The sequence below is a fragment of the Triticum aestivum genome, chromosome 7B, assembly GCF_018294505.1.
Source record: "Triticum aestivum cultivar Chinese Spring chromosome 7B, IWGSC CS RefSeq v2.1, whole genome shotgun sequence".
In the NCBI taxonomy this organism is placed as follows: Eukaryota; Viridiplantae; Streptophyta; class Magnoliopsida; order Poales; family Poaceae; genus Triticum; species Triticum aestivum.
In genome coordinates this window covers 40,159,289-40,176,542 of record NC_057813.1, presented here as the reverse complement: position 1 = coordinate 40,176,542, position 17,254 = coordinate 40,159,289, and positions in this window count along the sequence as shown.

Genomic DNA, 17,254 nt, shown 5'->3' with positions numbered 1-17,254 from the left:
GATGAAATTGACAAAAATGACCCCCACGGCCGTGGCGGCAGGCGCGGCAGGCAACACGTGGCACCTGCCGCCACAGCAGGAGGCGGCCACCCAGGCAAAACGTGATTGGTGCAGTGCATCTCGCTGGGACGGAACGGGGCGGGCCAGGTGGGCCCTGCCGCCACCCCGCGAGGCGGCCTCTACTGGTGCTATCGCTCACAGGACGACAGGCCGTGCAGGTCGCGGTGCCAGCCGGTGGGCCATGCTGCCACCGCAGCAGGCGGCAACCCTACTACACGTGCGACAGCCAGGCGCTGATTCCCACGTGCGATAGCGAAAGCGACGTTGATTTGCATGCGCGGGAATATGGACGTTGATGCCCGGGAATCACTCCTGCTTTTGCTTCTTTTGCCTCTGATGCGACGGCACTGCGAGAATTGCTCTAGCTATTGCTTCAGTGGATGCGACGACACTGCGGGAATCTGAGGCTGCGGGAACCTGTTGTGCCGACACTACAGGGATCCTAAAATTTCATCTGTGTGCGCTTATTTTCTCGCCATCATTTATCGTTTGAGCCTATAAAAGGAGACACCGAGGGTCTCGTCATCTTCGTCCAGCCATCATCAAAATCGCCACTGTGCAAAGTGTGTAACAAATTTTTTTCAGCCGGTATGAGTTTGCCTTGCTCGGATCAAAGCATTAGGCCGAGGAAAATGAAGAATGCAAGTTTTCCTCCAGGGGTGAAAGTCCTGCAGTGTTGTTGTGGCGATCTTTGCAAGGTGAAGGAGGTGACGGATTTTTCAGATTGGTAGGGCATGAAGTTTTTCATGTGCGCCAATTATGAGGAAGATCCACCCATAGCTATTTCAGAGTATGACAAGCCTCTGGTATGCTTTAACCATCACGAATAGATATTGTATGTATTTTGATTAATTCTTTAATGACATTCTTGTTTCCTGTTGTAGTCTCCTCCGCCTCTGTGCATGTACTATCATTGGATTGACATGGAGAAGCCGACTTGGGCAGTGACTGAGATTCATGAAAGAAGTCGATGTGCATTGAATAGTTTCTACGCGGAAGAGCGACGCGAGAAGGCAAAAGATGAGGAGAAAGCAGAGCAAGAGGGAGAGTTAAAAGAATACTATGCGGAGCAACACCCTTTTTTTAGGATTTAGGAAAGAGAAACAGGGAAGAGGCTCGTCGCATGGAGGAGCAGGAACGACAGCGAAAGGAGGCTCGTGAGACGGAGAGACAGAGAAAGAAAGAAAGGGCTCGTGCCAAGGCAGCAGAAGAAGCTGGCGATGGAAAAGAGAAATATCCACGTTGGACTCAGTATATTCCTGTGGTAGTATTTTTAATTTCACAATCGTTTGTATCTTAATTTCTATAGTTTAATGTAGGTTTATTTCAGTAGTTAAATGTAGCTTTATTTCAATAGTATGATGTATCTTAATTTTAGTTGTACCGTGTCTTGATGAAAAATAATAATTTTACAATAAATGTGGCATTTTATTTCCCTCCATTAATTATTGAACGTCGTGTAACAACTACAACATGAAATTAAGATAGAACATAATGCCCTACAATAAGACAGTACAATCTAATAATGCAAGTACATCTGAATTAAACGGGACTAGTGCATTTTTATTTCAGCATACATAGATGTTCCATACATAAGTCGAAAAGTCTGATACTGACATATGTAGATACAATGGGTCGCACATGTAGATAGATGAATCATTGTAGTCGACGACGGCCACCTGGCCTTTCCTTAGCACCGGAAAGCGACAAGCGATTAGGTGGTCAAGTTACATGAAGACCGCGACCGTACTCCACTTGGTCTTCCTATGTCTGTGACTCCTGCATAGGTGGTGGAGTCTGTAATCCTTGTTGCAAACCTGATGCGTAATTGTAGGTGTATGGTTGTGACTCCTCGGGGATAAAATATGGGCCAATAACATCCTGTCCGAAGAATTCTGTGACTAGTGCTTTAACCGTGTTGTCATCATCATGTGATGATCCCGTATGCGTGTGTTGAGGCCACGTTGGGTGTACTCATTGTTCCAATTATGATCAGGTATGTCCTACACATAGAAACATTGTAAACAAACTGTTAGAGGATAATATGTGATATCACTGTAAATGCATTAAAATGTAAACATGACTACCTGATCAGATCCCTCGCCTATACTGTCTGGCCATTGTACGTGGTACTGGTTTAAATCTAGGACACGAGTCTCCTCGGGCATGGAGATCCCTCGCATGGAGAGATACGGCTGAGATCCCTCACCTTGAGTGTATGCGCCATATCCTGTGTATGCATATGGGTTTGGGGAAAGATACTGCTCGGGCATCGAATCCAAGCCCATGCCATGGTCCTGAGATGTCTGCCCCTGATGAAGCTGCACCAAAGAAGAGCGATCCAGTGGCAGAGATGAGTCATGTCATGGCAATGTCGTTGTAGTACTCGGACCCTTCCCCCACTACCCATGGCTTGTACGCGCCTCGCTTGGTCTGGACGATGGTGACGCACTCGGACTAGCTGACCTCACTACCGGCATGTTGTACGCTCCAGTGACAACATCGTCGCCTCTACCACATCTGAACTTTGTTGCCATGTATTCTTTAAAACATTTCTGGAATGACTTGACAGCTAGTCCCCTGGCCGACATGCTTTCCATCGCCATCTGTCCTATTTCATTGCAAGTTTCAAGCTGAAAAATATTTGGTTGTTATTTGGTTGAAATGATTATGAAATGATGGACCTGAAAAAATTACTAGTGATTACCATCTGGTTGCAATAGTAAGCTGCATGCAGCTCAACATGTCTCTGCATCTGCTCCTCCTACGTGAGATTTGTTGGTATCATAGCTGCTTGACTGGCCAGACTAGTACGCGTGTTATTGCAGTACCACTACTTGTATGCTTGAGCTGTACTTCCAGCGTACGGTCTGCAAAATTATATAATTACATCAACCATTGTTATGAAAGCAAAGCATCTTCACGCATCGTATGGTCATCATAATAAAATAATGTAAATAAAATGTACCTAAGTTGATGCACTATATCTGTTAGCGCTTCATTTTCCCACTTGTGTACCCATTGAATGTTGTGTTCCCTCCAATTGTAAGAACTCCAACCGTGCCCATATTGGTTAGCCTGCAAATTATGTAACAAAGTGTGAGTTTAGTAAATTAAAAAGGACACTAACTATTTAGGGAGGTCACATCTTACTTATCGGTTTCCTCGTCGGTACATCTTGAAAAAAGTGGTGGAATCTCCTGATATAGACCGAACTGTGTCATGACACGATCTGGGTTGTAAGGCTCAACACAGCAAAGGAACAATAAGTACCAGCGAGTCAGCCAGAATGCACTATCACTCAACACGCCTGCTGTGATGGGTCGTATATCAAAGACCATCTATAAATGCTCCTGAATTCATGGGTTCCATGTGAATACAGACTCATTAAGTATCTCAAACTGCTGGTGTTATATGGGGTAACAATTTTTCGCTATACTTGGAGATCAATGTTTCTGTGCCTTTGTCCACCTGGTGGCCATAGTTACACTGTTGCCCTCGCTACAGTCGTATGGGTGTATGGGATTTAGTATACGAGGTCGTCCTACAGGGAGGTATTCCCAGGACCACAACTATATAAACTCATAGGCGACACAAAGTAACAAAGCTTTTTTGCAAAGGAAGTTTTTTGTGTGGCAGCACACAAGCTTCTATATGTATGAGATAGCATGGCAGGACCGAAGCTGTATTTTGGATGCTTGGGTAAAGATTCATCTACCATCTTCTCTACAATGTAGATGAGACCATGGATAACTACGTCCCCGTGTGAATTTGGAAACATAACCCCGAGGAGCCACAACAAATACGCAAACAGATGTCTTTTCCTCGTCTTAGAAATAGCATATCTAGATAAAATATGAAAGTTATCATGATGCCAGGAGAGTGGGATGCCACGAGGGACACCAAAACGTTGTGATTCTAGCATTGTCATCCCAAGACGGTCTGATATATTTAATGCCCAAGATGGAGACACTCATGGAGAGACTAACGGCTCACCTCTAATTGGTAGAGCAGTGATCATAGAAACATCCTTCAGTGTAGGTGCAAGCTCCCCAAAACGAAAGTGAAAGGTATGGGTTTCAGGTCTCACCGGTCAACGAGGGATGTCAAAAGAGATGGGTCCAAACATAACTGGTCTTCGCATGATGTGAGCCTAGCAAAAGCATGTAGTCCATAAGCGTCAAGGTGAGGAACGAAAGAATTATGTATTAGCCATGTTTTCTTTACGGTTCGAAGTCTGAAAGTCCGATAATCATGTTTTTTATTTGGGCTAAAAAATAGGTGGCAACGGTGGCCGGCGTCATGGGGCCCCTCCAAAAGCACTGGCACTTCAGCCATAACCTCCACACAAACATACAAATAAAAATTATGAGGAAGACACAAATACAAATGCAAATAAAAATTAACTTAAAATACAAAGAGATACAATTTACATTAATTATCTGAAGTTAACATCACGGGTACAATAATACAAAGAGATTCAATTTAAATTAAATATAAATAAAATAACACAAAGAGATTCAATAATACAAAGATATTAAATTTAGATGAAATATAATACAAATATAAGTAGACATAGCGAGTACAGATATATCAACATCATGTGGTGTTGTTCGCTCGATACGGGCATTCCCTACGTGAATGTCCAGGACACCTACAAACACGACATCGCCTTGGTTCTCCCATCTGGCTATGGTCCATGTCATTGCGATGACGCCTAGACTGACGTCGTCCCTTGGAGGTTCTTATCAAGTCGGTGTTCGAAACCCATTTCGGCCCATCTGGCCACATCATTTTGTAGTTCATATCAATGCCACAGGCCCAGAACTCACCGTTCCAAGTGTTGTACAGATTGTACATGTTGAAGTACGGCGATATGTATGGCTCGACACTGATTTTTTTGATCTGCAGCCGCCCAGAGCACATGACTACAAGGGTAGCCCTCAAGCTTGGGCTTGTTACACGTGCACTCACAGGACGTTGGGATGAGGGTGACAACTTGCTTTTTTGATCCTTTATGGTGACACTTAACGTACTTGGCTCACACATTGACCTCCCACTTATTCCTAAGTGCGTCCACTTTCCTGCAGCATGGCTTTAGGACTTATTTGCTTTCTCGTCCAGATGTCTTTGCATCTTCTCGGACCATGGCTTGTTCAATTCAAGTTGTGCATTGGCCGCGGTAACCCTGTCTGCAAAGTATGACAGGGTCCGGTTCCAATTTTCTTCAATTAGGGCTGTGATAGGCAGGGCTCTCACCCCTTTAAGAATACCATTGTACACCTCTGACATGTTGCTGGTCATTATTCCATACTGAGCCCCGGTGTCGTGAGCCTACGCCCACTTGTAAAAATCAGTGGAATTCTCGTCGATCCACTCGCTCAAATTTATGGGCGTCCTACGACCCCTCCGGTCTTCTCAATGCGGCAACGCCACGCGCTCAATCTCACCATTGATACCTGCCCAGATCACATTCATTTTGGCTTCAGTTTTCTGCATGCACATCCTCTTGAATAACTTGAACCAATCCTTATTCATGAATTTGGAGTAAAAGCCTGCTGCTAAATGCCGCATGCACCACCTTCCCTCTAGATCCGGCCACCCCCACTCTTCTGATGACTCCTTAATTATGTCGAGAGCACTGAATAATCTTGTGTTGTGATCAAAGATGATGCAAACACCTAAACGCTCTTTCACAACACCCATCTTCACGCAGCTCAGGAACCACAACCAGCTATCTTTTTTCTCGCTCTCGACCAGTGGGTATGCAATAGGAAGAAGTTGATTATTTGCATCTGCTGCAATCGCCACCAATAGTGTGCCCTTGTACTTTCCAGTGAGAAAGGTACCATCAACTAATAATACCGGGCGACAGTGCCTAAAGGCTTGTATAGTCTAGGCGAATGCCCAGAATAAGCGGTTCAGGATTAGCTCACCCGGGTTCTTTCGGTTTGGGCGTTCTCTCCGCCAAACTTGAGTCCCCCTATTAGCACTTGTTATCTGATGAAGCATTATGGGAGCATAATAATAGGCCTCCTCATAGGTTCCATACAAGTTCTGGAATATATTTTCCTTCGCACGCCTAGCTGATGTCTACTACGCGACCTTCTTCTTGTAGATGTTGTTGGGCCTCCAAGTGCAGAGGTTTGTAGGACAGTAGCAAATTTCCCTCAAGTGGATGACCTAAGGTTTATCAATCTGTGGGAGGCGTAGGATTAAGATGGTCTCTCTCAAACAACCCTGCAATCAAATAACAAAGAGTTTCTTGTGTCCCCAACACACCCAATACAATGGAAAATTGTATTGGTGCACTAGTTCGGCAAAGAGATGGCGATACAAGTGCAATATGGATGGTAGATATAGGTTTTTATAATCTGAAATTATAAAAACAGCAAGGTAACTAATGATAAAAGTGAGCACAAATGGTATTGCAATGGTAGGAAACAAGGCCTAAGGTTCATACTTTCACTAGTGCAAGTTCTCTCAACAATAATAACATACTTGGATCATAAAACTATCCCTCAACATGCAACAAAGAGTCACTCCAAAGCCACTAATAACGGAGAACAAACGAAGAGATTATGGTAGGGTACGAAACCACCTCAAAGTTATCCTTTCTGCTCGATCTATTCAAGAGTTCGTAGTAAAATAACATGAAGCTATTCTTTCTGTTCGATCTATCATAGAATTCGTACTAGAATAACACCTTAAGACACAAATCAACCAAAACCCTAATGCCACCTAGATACTCCATTGTCACCTCAAGTATCCATGGGCATGATTATGAGATATGCATCACACAATCTCAGATTCATCTATTCAACCAACACAAAGTACTTCAAAGAGTGCCCCAAAGTTTCTACCGGAGAGTCAAGACGAAAACGTGTGCCAACCCCTATGCATAGGTTCATGGGCGGAACCCGCAAGTTGATCACCAAAACATACATCAAGTGGATCACGTGATATCCCATTGTCACCACAGATAAACACGGCAAGACATACATCAAGTGTTCTCAAATCCTTAAAGACTCAATCCGATAAGATAGCTTCAAAGGGAAAACTCAATCCATTACAAGAGAGTAGAGGGGGGAGAAACATCATAAGATCCAACTATAATAGCAAATCTCGCGATACATCAAGATCGTATCACCTCAAGAACACGAGAGAGAGATCAAACACATAGCTACTGGTACATACCCTCAGCCCCGAGGGTGAACTACTCCCTCCTCGTCAAGGAGAGCGTCGGGATGATGAAGATGGCCACCGGTGATGGGTTCCCCCTCTGGCAGGGTGCCATAAAGGGCTCCCGAGAGGTTTTTGGTGGCTACAGAGGCTTGCGGCGGCGGAACTCCCGATCTATTGTTGTCTTCGAAGGTTTTAGGGTATATGGACTTATATAGCTGAAAGAAGTCGGTCATGGGACGCTCGAGGGGCCCACGAGACAGGGGGCGCTCCCCCACCCTCGTGGCCACCTTGAAGCTTCCTTGACTTCAACTCCAAGTCTCCTGGATCACATCCATTCCAAAAATAATGCTCCTGAAGGTTTCATTCCGTTTGGACTCCGTTTGATATTCCTTTTCTTCGAAACAGTAAAATAGGCAAGAAAACAACAATATGGGTTGGGCCTCCGGTTAATAGGTTAGTCCCACAAATAATATAAAAGTGTATCATAAAGCCTGTAATCATCCAAAACAGATAATATAATAGAATGAATGCTTCATAAATTATAGATACGTTGGAGACGTATCAGCATCCCCAAGCTTAATTCCTGCTTGTCCTCGAGTAGGTAAATGATAAAAGAAAGAATTTATGAAGGTGAATGCTAGCAGGTGCACAAGTTTGATCAATGATAATTTCAATCACCTCTTCTAGCATGATTATATGTCATAATAGTAGCTCATCTCATAAAACTTTTCATGATCAAGTAACAAGCTATTCTCATGTTAAAGCATAGACCATAAACTTTCTTGAAAACTAGCAAACTCCATTCTCAGTCATCAAACAATTGCAATTCATCTTATTTTCAGGAAGGGTCTATGTGAGACAATTGCTAACACTTATGCAATACTTATGGTTATGAAGTTTTAATCAGACACTGAGAAAGATAGGGGCTTATAATTTTGCCTCCCAACGTATTCACCTTTGGGTGATGTCAACAATAATAGTTCATGCTAACTTACATCCAATTGGATATATATATATCAGGATCTTTCCAACACGAGGTGCTTGCCAAAGGATAAAATGAAAAAGGGAAAGTGAATATCACCTTGACTCTTGCATAAAGTAAAAGACATGAAGTAAAAGATAGGCCTTTCGCAGAGGGAAGCAGAGGTTGTCATGCGCTTTTATGGTTGATGCACAAAATCTTAATGCAAAAGAATGTCACTTTATATTGCCACTTGTATATGGACCTTTATTATGCAGTCCGTCGCTTTTATTGCTTCCATAACAAGATCGTATAAAGCTTATTTTCTTCACACTAATAGATCATACATATTTAGAGAGCAATTTTTATTGCATGCACCGATGACAACTTACTTGAAGGATCTTACTCAATCCATACGTAGGTATGGTGGACTCTCATGGCAAAAACTGGGTTTAAGGATATTTGGAAGCACAAGTAGTATCTCTACTTGGTGCAAGAAATTTTGGCTAGCATGAGGGGAAAAGCAAGCTCAACATGTTTGAATGATCCATGATAATATACTTTAACTGAGATGTGTGAAAACATAACCCATTACGTTGTCTTCCTTGTCCAACATCAACTTTTTAGCATGTCATACTTAATGAGTGCTCATAATTATAAAAGATGTCTAAGATAGTATATTTATATGTAAAATCTCTCTTCCTTCAATATTCTTTCATGAATTGTTCAAATGACCAATCCAATCACTACAAAAAAATACACTTCCGTGATGATACATGTTTGTCACAGTAGGTCGCGTTTTTTGTCATGCATGTACATCCATGACGATTTTATGACAGAATCAAGATAGTCATACATGTGCTGTCGTAGAAGTGTTCCATGACATTACCAAAATTATCATCACGGAAGTGTCTACTTCCATGACGATAAATTGCGCGTCACAGAAGTGCCTTCGTCAAGGGTGACCGACACGTGGCATCCACCGTAACGGAACGCTGTTAAGCTATCAGGGCGGGTTTTGGATCCGATAACCCATTAACAGCCCCGACCAATGGGGATTTTCCATGTGTAAAATCATCATTGGCTTGAGGAAACACGTGTCGGCTCATCATTGGGATAGATGTCATCCACTCATTGGACAGAAGGCGCCTATGATACGTCGACACGTGGCATGGCCCAACAGTGGCCCATTCCTGTGAAAAGGCCGGCCCATTTGACTTGGTCAAAACGTGGTGGGCCGGCCCATGGAAAGCCTGTTAACGGCCTGTTCGCATATAGCCCATTTACAGCCCGCTAACCCAAGGCCCGTTACGCCGTATCCGAATTAGGCCCAGTAGCGTCATCTGGGCCATCCAATATGATTCCAGCCCGTTTTCACTTCTGGCCCATGTATGGCCCGTGACGCCTTTCGGCCCATATGAGGCCCTTTGTAACTATTAGCCCATTAACGGCCTGTGGTGAAACTAGCCCGTAATGAACAGTGTATCACTTTACACCCATTAACGGCCCATGGTGAAATTGGCCCGTAATGAACAGTGTATCACTTTATACCCATTAACGACCCATTATTCCATTGGGCCATTTCCATCCCAAGTTATCTTTCGGCCTACTGAGGGCCCATTTATTCTTGGGCTCATTTGCAGCATTCGGTTACTTATGGCCCGTTACTTTCATTTTCTGCTTGTGGGCCAAATTTAGCCCGTCGTTATAGTCAGCCCGTTTGTGGACCGTTAATCTGTTGGGCCATTTTCATAGCATCACCAAATACGGCCTATTAATGGCCTGTTATGGTCAGCCCATAAAACATACGATTTCCATTAAAGGCCCGTCTAAGGCCCATTAAAGGCCCGTAAAAGACCCATAAATGAGTCGGCCCTTACAAGGCCATGGATCCTATGAGACATAGAAGGCCCATGGATCCTACGAGACGTAGAAGGCCCATGGATCCTACGGCCCATTGAAGGCCCATGGATCCGAAGGCCCATTGAAGGCCCATGGATCCGACGGCCCGTACATGGCCCATGGTTTGTACGGCCCATGAAGGGCCATGGTCGGGCGAGTTGGGCCCCGTTTGAACGATATAGCATATTCAAAGAATTATCCTACTCAATACTATCACCTCTAAAAAGCATACACTATACAACAAAGAGATCAAGGCATAGAAAGGTAGAATAATCCTACACTATACAATAAAGAAATTATAGCCGATTATACCCACTGGGCATTATGGTTCGGCACAGGTGATAATAAAGCATACACAAACAGCAAATTACATACACTGGGCAAATACAGCTCATACATCATGGACGCGCATCAACTTAACTCCATTTCAACTATAATCGATTGGCCGGATTCAGATAGCACAAATTTCAGTCTACAAAATCTCCAATTCCTTCATGGTTACCTCAGTGTCTTGTTTCATTTTTTTGACTCCTGCATCTAATACCTGCATGTCCAGTCTCAACTTGTTGATTAAATGTTGACAATCATGTACACGTTGTCTTGCCACCTCTAGTTGATGCTCGAGAACATTAGCACATTCCAATTCCAATCCATAATCATTCGGTAACGGCCATGCCGCACTGCTCGCAGATCTTTGTGTTGATGTCACTTCATCCTGAAATGTTTCTGTAAGTACACATGACTAGGGAAAAAATATAGTTACAACAGTGAAGCGAGCAAGACACTATTTGGTACTACATGGCAAAACAGGACTAACAATAATGTTACATGTCACTTTCAAAAAAATGTTACACGTCATGAAGCATAAGCAGGTGATATTTTAAAAATTATAAAAAAGATAGTCTGTGCAGCCTACATACAGAAATCCCTCTTAGCTCACCAAAGGAGCATGATCTTGGGGCCCAATGGAAAACATAGACAAGTTACAAATTTAGACAGCATGTTGCGTATGAGTAAGCAAGCAGTTGGCCATTCTATAGCTCAATTAAAGTCTTTGGGAGCATAATGAACAGCAAAGGGTTTCATACAAACATACTACAGCAGGCAAAACTATGCAATCATTAGAGTAGTATAAACTAGATTGTGAGCCTCATGCAATAATAGTTGGTTAATAGACTTCAAAGCTTCAGGCACACTTCGGCAGAGTAATTAAATGGTAAGGCCTTTAATTATGTCAACTAATAGTTATATAAGTACCGAACATCAGGCATGATTATTTGGGCATCTCATTAACTGAGGACAAAAAAAGTAATTGAAAAGAGCAAATTAACTATGCCTGAAACAAACAAGTAATTGAACTGCTGAGTTGCATACAGTGACTTACCTTAGAAGGTTGAAGAGGCTCAGAGCGGCTCCTACTTCTCTTGCAAGGCTCCTTCCTAACATCTTGTACATGGAAATCCTCAATCTTATCTTCATTGCACCCCCTCTCCAAGGTGACACAAACTAGTTACTTGTCTCCTTAGAAGATAAATATGCATACTTTCCAGTCTATGAACACAAAAGGATGAGATTATAAAAAAAACACCACATAATGAAACATGCTGCATCTCTTGCACTTGCACACAATGAAATGAGCATTTACTATGCCTGCACTATGTAAAAACTAGGCATACCTTCGAACTAGATCTCCAGGTACTCTTGGAGAGCCTATTGTAGTGTACAGCCAAACATTTATGTCACCTATGAGTTAGATAAGGCCCAACTACAGCAGCCCTTAGTATTTAAATCGTTGACAAGCTTTGTTAGAGTGTTAGGTCAAGAACATCAAGTAATCAAAGCAAACAGTCCTAGTATGGCTAGCTGATACAAACAAGCAATTGAACAGATGTGTGAGCAAATCTTACATATCAAGAAAAGAAGCAAAGAAGGAGGCTTAAAGACCATCACTTGACTGACCAGATTTAAGGGGCATTTAAACATCATGTGTAACGTATGAACTAACATAAACATTGCATATTCCAGATTCTACAATGGAATGCACATGTATTAGCTTATGCCATGTATGATGATGCCTAAATGTACAAATAGCAGGCAGGAGTGATTCATCATTGCATGTACAATTGAATTGCAGGTTAAGATCAGTTTGATACCGCCTTTTGAGGGCATATTGTCAAAATAAGCCATAAAAGATGTAAAGAAGTCATTTTTGAGTTATGGGCTTGGGCTTAACTAATTTCGCTTTGGAGGGGGTGTTTCGGGTAGAACCTCACTAAAAAATGAAGGGAAGGGGAATAGTGAAATGACTTTGTTGTCTGCCTATATTACACTCAAAATGCAACTGCTCACACCCGTGTCACACCTGACCCTCAATTAAAAACAAACACGCAAGCGTTCATTACCCTGCCCGCTTGCATATCCTCTCCCCTTTCCCTCTACCTCGATCCCTTGCCTGCAGCACTAGGGTTCCTCCAGCGAGCCGTCGCCACTAGTCCCATCTGGCCTGCTCCTCGACAATGCTATGTCCAGCTAGGCTACATGGCCGGCAGGTAGGGGCAAATCTCCCTGGCTGCTCCTACCTCTGGCGCCACCCTTCATTCTCATGGTCTCCAGCAGCTTCTCCACTGTGGTTAATCCAACGCACTACTCCGGCGGGTGCTGCACAACTACGGCTGATGCCACACTGCGGCAGAAGGCACCTTATTCCCCCTCCCCTACTCCCAGGCCATGGCCTTGAGGTGCTGTTGAAGGATGAGCTCATCCAATATGGTGAGGATCTCCTCTGATTTTTTGCCAAATTTTAATTCTGGTCCACTATACAATGAATTTCTATGAGCTGCTTCTGCTACTGCTATATGATGCGTTGCTATGAGCTGCTCCTGCTGCTGTTATATGATGAATTGCTATGAGCTGCTGCTGCTATATGATGAATTGCTGTGAGCTGCTACTACTGCTATATGATGAATTGCTATGAGTTGTTGCTGCTGCTATATGATGAGTTGTTATAAGCTGCTCCTGCTGCTGCTATATGATGAATTGCTATGAGCTGCTCCTGCCGCTGCTATATGATGAATTGATATGAGCTGCTCCTGCTGCTGCTATATGATGAATTGCTATGAGCTGCTGGTGGTATATGATGAATTGCAGACTACTGCTGCTGTATGATGAGTTGCTATGAGCTGCTGCTGCTGCTATATGCTTTCACGTGGTTCTGCTATATGATAATAACCAGCCACTTGGACCATCGAATTTCAATAAATAATTGTTCTTCATTTAAATGGGGGTCATGCATTCTTCGTTTAAATTATGCAATGTGATCTCTATGGAAAACATTGACCAAAGTACATTGTGCCAAGTAGATGGTATCTTTGTATTTGCATTTTGAGCAAATAGTGATGGTCTGTTTTCCTATCATATTAATTACTGCACTGGGTTCAATTTGTGATGTTTGCAAGTCAAATTAATTTCCATATGGGCAGCAAAATGCAAAAAATATAATGCAATCTAGACTTTCCACTGATCATACCAAAGATAAGCTGAAAACGCAATGAAAAGAACTGGTTGGCTTATTACATGGAGCTTATATTCACAGGTGCTTATTTTCTTAGGATAACTTATAATAACTGTCCCTAAGAAACCTGGCTAATAGAATTGGCATACAAATAACATGTCACGATGATTGCAATGGAGGAGTGACGTACCATAGCACACTGTATAGGCTCACCACTGCCTCTCCTTTTTTTGTGATGTTCCATGAAATTGCCACATACATCTTGTACTTTTTCATTGTGTAACCCTATCTGCAAGTTGACACGGGTAATTTCAGATATCTCTACATGATACTACATTACATATCCCTTGCGCATATTTAAACCACCAATTAACAATTGTGTGCGTACCATAAACTAGCCATGACTCTGTATGCTGGACTAGCAGGCACTCTAAGGGAGCCTAATGTAGTGCACTGGAATTCCTACATGCCACCTGCAATTTTGTGTAATGTACTGCCCCTGTTCCTAAATATATGTATTTGTAGAGATTCCAGTATGGACCACATACAGATGTATATAGATGCATTTTCGAGTGTAGATTCACTCATTCTGCTCCGTATGTAGCCTATAGTGGAATCTCTAGAAAGACTTATATTTTGGAACGAAGGTACGAGGTAGTATCATGTATGACATCTACATATCTAATTTAGCAGCCAGTAGTAGAAATCATTGTCCGCACAAAGGGATTACTGGTCGAAAATCCTAGCAAAGCACACTGGCAGGCACAGAACAATACAAGAGAGAGAGACACGCTTACAAGAACATAGCAATGCCTCAGTCCAGGATCTTGGTTGGCCAAGCTGTTAGATCCAGAAGAAACATCATCCTTGTAGTTTTTGCCAGCTGCATAACAGGTAACAGCGACCGGTTAGTATATTTGAAGTACATCGGGCAGGTGATGCTGGATGGGTTTAAAGGTGACAAGTACCTAGGCCGTGGCGGGTGCTTGGCATCTCTCCAAATGGTGGGAATCAGGTTAGAAACGTCAAGGGTGATGACGCTGTGCTGGCTGTCGGGGTCCGGTAAGGAGATCTAGAACGGTCGAGTAGGGTGTTTGTGGAGCGGCTCTGATAGGGTGGACTACGGTGTGGGCGAAGCGGATCTATGGCCGTGGACGAGGGCGTAGGTGAAGCTGCTCCGGTGGTTGGGTTAAGGATGGTGTCGACGACACGGATCTGCGGCCGTGAACGGGGCGTCAGAAGCTGCTCTGGTGGTTGGGTTAAGGATGGTGTCGATGATGCGGATCTGCGGTCATGGATGGGGTGTTAGAAGCTGCTCCGGTGGTTGGGTTAAGGGTGGTGTCGACGATGCGGATCTGCGGCCGTGGACAGGGCATCAGAAGCTGCTCCGATAGGTTGGATGAGGGTGCAAGGAAGCGGATCTGAGGTCATGGACTTGTGAGTTGGCAAAGCAGCCCCGGTAGGGTTGAGAATGGTATAGGCGAAGCTACTCCGGTAGGGTTGATGATGGTGTCGGCGAAGCGGCTCCGGTAGGGTTGAGGAAGTTGTCGGTGAAGCGGCTCCAGTAGGGTTGAGGAAGGTGTCGGCAAAGAGGATCAGAGGCCGTCGATGGGGACGTTGGTGGGGCGGCTCCGGGGGGTGTGGACGAAGCGTCTCCAGTGGGGAGTATGAATGAGCCGCTGCAGATGCGCGGCGGTTGACGAGAGTACCGGCGAAGCAGATCCGGCGCCGTGGACAAGGCCGGCACTGAATGGGTTGCGGTACAGTGGTGGATGAGCAGTCTACTTGTTTCAAGGGGAGGTGAGAGGGGTAGATGCGGCCGTAGAAGCAGATCCGGCGAGTTGGATGCCGCTGGCAGTGAATGGGCTATGGTACACCGGTGGATGAGTTGTCTAGGGTTTCGAGAGGGGAGGGGAGAAAGGGTGATGAAGTACGGATGGCGTGATGTAAGATGCTCTGGTGCTGTGGAGTTACTCATTTTTGCAGGAGGGGGAGAGGAAATGGGGGTGCCGTGTGGTGGGGGGAACCGGAAGTTACCAAAGCAGCCCCGACCTATCATGTAGATGAGGGCGGTATTGTAACTGTTGGTCTCCGTGCACCAAGGACAAAAGTGGGATTTCGCATGCTAAAGACTAAGGTGGCGGAAATTTTAGAAGGAGGCGGGAGATTTTGCCGCCTGCGGGATTGTTCGTATCTAGTTTCAACTAATTTTGGACCGTGCTAGCGGGAAGGTCATGCTAGACTGTGTACACGGGGCATGCGTCAGCAGTTAATAACTGGTGTGAAGTCCACCCCAGAAAAAAAGACAATAACTCGGGATGATGCGCCGATAACTTGGACGTTCACACGGGCGCGGCCAATCGTACGGGTGTAGTGGCGCGTTCACAGAAAAAGGGATCAAATGCTCAACCTATGTATTTCTCGTGTAAATAGATAATTTAGTGCCATTGGTTATTTACTTTAAATATAATGCATTGACGTGTTAGTGTAGAGGCACACAAAAAGAAATGGATATTGTAGTCAGCTACTTAAAAGTGTTACCTCATATGATTACATAGCCTCCATTTCATAAATTGCGTACCCGTTGAATTCATATCTGAATATTACATATATTACTTCAAAATAGAAACTTAAATCATCCAAGACTAATGAATTTGAATGCAAGAGTAACAATGGTGCATGTAAATGATAGCTACATTGGTTGTTTGAAGAAACATCACTGTAACTTTGGCATGCACAACTGAAAAGGTTTATTTAAATAGAAAAAAATGTGATATGTGAGTGTCCAATCTTTATAGTGTTGAATCGATATTGTACCTTTGGCCACGATACGAAGTACATATTGACTTATGTTCAAGCAATGCACGTCCACGATCACTAGATAGTGATACGTGAATGAATTGTGCAATCTCTCTAACACGCATACATATCTCATTTCCCTATGGGCATCGGAATCACACACGCGCACTTCATGTATTTCTCTCCCTCTATCATGGTTAAATTCGTCTTTCTACCCCATCCTACAAGTCTCTCACACAGAAACAAACATGCTCTCTACGTCTAACACGCCCACCCCTTTAATTCCGCCCACCCATAGCCACTAATGTCTCAAAGTATAATAATGTCTCTCATACATATGCTATCTACCTATCCCTTAATATAGCTAGATATGTGTCACACAAACTCCTTCTCCCTACTAACAAGATGCACATGCGTTGCACGGAACATCAAGATGCATTTGTATGAGAAGTTTATCTTGTGGGAGAAAAGGATGAACGAGGGAATGCCTTATTTGCAAATACGGAGAGGGGTGTGGGTATCTTTTTGCAAAATTGTCATGGTTTCCTTCCTATCCGTCGGATATAAATCGGATGGCCTATATTGCAGGATGGCAGGAACACCATCATCACCAACTCTGTTTTTTATAAGAGTAGAGATATGTGAGTGTCACTGCCCCCCCCCCCACACACACAGACCCACACACCCACACTTCCCAACACCGAAGGAGTAGGGTGACACCTCGATCTTGATACAAATCTATCGAATGGCTTCTCTCTCAAACATATACACACACACACACTACCCGGCACCGAAGGAGTAGGGTGGCACATCGATCTTGATAATAATCTATCTAC